Source organism: Alosa sapidissima, chromosome 3, assembly GCF_018492685.1.
Source record: "Alosa sapidissima isolate fAloSap1 chromosome 3, fAloSap1.pri, whole genome shotgun sequence".
Classification (NCBI taxonomy): domain Eukaryota; kingdom Metazoa; phylum Chordata; class Actinopteri; order Clupeiformes; family Clupeidae; genus Alosa; species Alosa sapidissima.
The window spans coordinates 35607774-35612770 of NC_055959.1; positions in this window are offsets into that span (position 1 = coordinate 35607774).

Here is a 4997-nt window from a genome sequence, read left to right on the forward strand (position 1 = left end):
AGCTCAAAGTGCTTTACATTTGAAGCATGTAACACAATAATAGTCAGTCAGTCATTATCAATCACTTTTCTTTGCTGTTTATGATATACTCAGCAACATATCAAAAATATAGAAAATGACGTCATAAGACTGGCAGCCTTAACCCTCTTACCCCCCACAAGCACGCCATATGGCAACTGTGGCAAGGAAAAACTCCCATATTCCAGGAAGAAACCTTGAGCAGAACCTGACTTAATAGGGGGAGCCCATCTGCTTCTGGCTGGCTGCGCCCTCCAATAGTAGCAGATGTAGAATAATCTGAAAATGTAGTCTACAGGATAAGATGAGTTAACTAAAAGCTTTCCTGTACAGGTATGTTTTCAGATCTTTTTTAAAAATATTTACTGAACTCGCCTGCTTGATGTACAGAGGCAGGGTGTTCCATAGTTTGGGGGCATAATGGATAAACGCAGCTTCTCCACTTTGTTTGTGGAGCACTTTGGGTACGATTAAAAGATTAGAATTGGATGATCTAAGTTTCCTTTGTGGTTGATAAGATATTAAAAGCTCAGAGATATATGAAGGTGCTATGCCATTCAGAGCTTTGTAAGTAATTAACATAACCTTAAAATCAATTCTATAGGAAATAGGGAGCCAGTGCAGTTCAGCCAACACAGGGGTGATGTGTTCTCTCTTCTTAGTCTTAGTTAAAAGTCTAGCCGCAGAGTTCTGTATGAGTGCCAATTTCTTTAGATGTTTTTTGGGAAGACCAGTGAAAAGTGCATTGCAGTAGTCTAACCTGCTAGTGATAAAGGCGTGAATTAGTTTTTCTGCATCTTGTTGAGTTAAAAAGGGCCGCACTTTGGCAATGTTTCTCAAGTGGAAATAGGCTGTCTGAGTAACTTTACTGATATGGGGCTTAAAACTTAACTCTGCATCTAAGATGACACCGAGGCTTGTTACTTTTGGTTTGACCTGGTGTGCCAAGTTCCCCAGATTACTAAGAATAATATCTCGCTTTAGTTTTGGTCCAACCAGAAGTACCTCTGTTTTGTCATCATTTAGTTTCAAAAAGTTTTTGCTCATCCACTGATTAATGGAGGTTAGGCATGCAGTGAGGGAGCAAAGGCCATCTGGGTTAGTTGGCTCCACAGAAAGATACAATTGGGTATCATCTGCGTAGCTGTGGAAGTTTACATTATGCTGACTTATGACGTTTCCCAATGGAAGCATATATAGAGAAAATAGCAGGGGACCAAGGCAGCTCCCCTGGGCCACACCAAAAGGCAAGTCATGTTTTTCAGATACATGATCTCCTAGACTGATATAAAAATCTCTGCCAGTAATGTAGGTTTGAAACCAGTTTAGAGCATTATCAGAGAGACCCACCCACTTCGCAAGGCGGTGAATTAGGATGCTATGATCAATGGTGTCAAATGCCGCACTCAAATCCAGAAGAATAAGGATTGAGACTTTGTTTGAGTCGGTAGCTAGTCTGAGATCATTGACTATTTTTACTAGAGCCGTTTCTGTGCTGTGATTTGATCTAAAACCTGATTGGAATTTTTCAAGGATACTGTTTTCGTTGAGGAAGGTATTTAACTGATTACAAACAACTTTTTCAAGTACTTTGCTCAAAAACGATAGATTTGATATAGGCCTGTAGTTGCTCAGATTGGTATGGTCAAGATTTGACTTTTTAAGTAAAGGTTTCACAACAGCGGTTTTAAAAGCAGTTGGAAATATACCTGTTTCTAATGAGGTATTTATTACCTTGAGAAAAAAGGGAGCTAAGCCATCATATACATATACATACATCACATTGCATTCATTCAAGCCACATACATCTGAACGGTTTATAGAACAAGATGAAATGTATACGAATAAACAGGCGTGCCTGCAGGTGTACGTCCGTACGCACTGTGCGTACCATCAGGCTACTCAACAGCGAGAGAAAATTTCCCTTGTGTGTGTGTGTATTCACACCAAATTGGCCTACCATACCTTCCCAACTAAGCACAGTATCCCATTAGCTGCATACCATCAGGCTATTTACCATTTTCTATTACGTAAAGTTAGTGAACACGTTATCAAAATTAACTTGCACACATTTTGTTTGAGCAGGAGAGAGAATACGCATGCAGGCACGCAATAGGTTACTTGTTGTTTTCTTTTACTCGGCTATCTATATATGGTTATCAGCACACAATGTTGAGCTAATTCACTAACTCAATACTCATCATGTATATCACAAGTTTTAAACAACGAAAACAGAAAGGATGGAGGCAGCATATTCCAGATGGACAAGAACAAGGTAGGCAATCGGTGTGCTTGTTAACCTGGGTGTTCCCATGCTGCCTTGCGCGCGATTTGATTCACGCTGCTAAGGCAGCCTGGAGACCATGGAGCAAATTTTTGCCTGAGATAGGGAACTAATCACAGAACAGGGGGGAAAGCAAGACGATGATGAGCTATGCACAGACGCATTTGATAGACATCCGTGGCACCCAATAAACGGATCTGGGCATTTTTTTCAAATACGAGAAAATGAACGTTTGGTTCCCAGACCACGTCTCATTGAGAAGTGGTGGCGCTAGCCAGGCTATGTGCTTGTCAGAACGTTAGACTGCACTAAAGTCAGACGTAACGTTACGCTAGAATAAAACTAAAGGTAACTTTAGCCTGTATAGGGCTGTATCAAGTTGTCCAAATGAATAGGTCATTGTAGACGTTGTATTATTGCATGTGGATGTTGTTATGCTATGTAGGCTACTTTTTTGCTGACTGACCAATGCACGGACCTAAAACGGACAAATATTGTTCACGAGTGATTTATTTTTTTCGCAGGGTGGGGGGATGGGTGTGCGTACCATAGCATTAATTCCTGCAGGCGCCCCTGCGAATAAAAATAAACGTATTTCAAGTAGACCTATTATAAAATAGCCTAGTATTGTTTCAATATGCCTCAAATATTGGGTAAGCTACATCAAATCATGAAAATATATTCAAAGAGTTCAAGTTATACCTGTCATCTCCAGGGACCCAATAATGTGAAAAAGTGAACTAATCAATTAATCAAACGCTGCTGCCGACGTCACTGCCAAACTTTGACAAGCGCGACGGCCCAATGGGTTTTAGCAGGGCTATTCAAATAGTGGCCCCGGGGCAAATTTGGCCCGATAGAAATTTGGTAAAAGTAAAAAATAAAAAAAATAAATAAATAAATAAATAAATAAATAAATAAATAAATAAATAAATAAATAAATAAATATCTATGAATCTGCCACGGCGCACAGACAAGAGTACAGGCAAAAATTCTAGAGTGGAGCAGGTCGCCTCCATGGTGACAAACACTCATTCTCGCTGATTCGATGTTCTCACACTGCCTATCACACATGCATTTAACATGCAGAGCCCTAGAGATCTATAAGGCTCTGCTGACATGGCGTTGTCCAAGCCAAACCGCAAAGTTGACAGAGAAAATCGTAAGTTTCAGAGTGAATGGACGGAGAAGTAGGGGAGACCGGGGCTGGTTGTCTCACGGGTTGGTTGTCACATTGCTTATTCCAGGCACATAGGTGATGCTGTGGTAAAATTTTGATATCAAACTGTTACCCTTTGATAGCTTACTCATTTGCACTAGGAATTTTGCTGAGCAGACACACAGCATTGAGGTGAGGAGACAATTTTTAAATTTCATGGGTCAGAGTAAATTTTCATGTTGGTGTTGTTTTTGTATTGAGAGCTTGTAGGATATTAGTAGTTCAAAAACAAAACACTCATTAAAAAGCCAAAGGTAGTAGCTTTATTTTGAGTCATATTTTAGCTATCAAGTTAAAGCCATGTGGCAGCTAGGTTAACATCTTTGTCAAGAGGTCAGTTGGGGTTGGTTGTCACATGTGTTTGTTGTCACTGAGACACAGTTGTCACTGTGTTTGCAACTTTGTTTGCAACTTACATGATAATAAAGAGGTTTTAGCACAGAAAATGATTTCATTTTATTTCTCAACACAGTAGACAATTCAAGTAACTGATCACCTCCTTTAATCATTGATGACAACTATCATAGGGGTGGTATTCATATTAAAACTTATTTGCAGTTTCTAGCTTAAAAAACTAAAAAGTTACACATCATTTTTTAAGATCCTATTTTATCACTGAAATCCCATTGAAACTCTATAGGGACAACCAACCCCATACCCTGTGACAACCAACCCCGTGACGGGGTTGATTGTCACATTGTGTCAGAGTGTCTTTGATGGTTAATTGCTCCCTGTTACAATACATTCTAAAAGTAAAAATTATACACATTAAAAGCCAAGACCTCAAACTTTCATTTCATGTAGGAATTACTGCTGAAAGAGTTTTTGAAGATGAGCAATTCATGCATGAGTAGAAATTGTGACAACCAACCCCGGTCTCCCCTACTTATTTACTGTGCCAACTACGGCAAGAAAGCAAGCAAGGGACCGATTTTTTTAGTTCAAGGTGCTAGGGCTGTGTAAGAAGGCTGGCCTTTTTTTTACAGTGTACTCTGAGATTGTGAGGAGACAAATTCTGCAAAAATGTGTTATGTGTTAAAATTGCTTAGCGCTTGCTTATGAAGACGTACTATAAGAGTACAGATTACTGAAGATTATAAAGCGACCACGACATGTTTTAACAAAGTCCTTATAGGCAGGTTATGCCACTTGGCATCCATCTTGGGAACGTCTCCAGTCAGTTATTTCGGACTAACAAGATCAGGCTCCTATTCAAAAGAATGGGGAGGCATATGTAACACCAAACAGAGTTCATATTGACATTAAAAAGTACATCAGGCAAATCTGTGTTTTTGACATTGAATTGAACAGTATAAATATATTTCCCCAAATTTCTAAAATAAGACTAAACAAGATGTTTAGTAAGAGATAAAAGTCGTCAAGGTGTCCCGATATATGTTATTAATGGACTCCATGATGTGCAGTGGAAGCAAGGAAACAGGCGGTTCGGTTTTTAAAAGAAGTCGACTAGTTTAG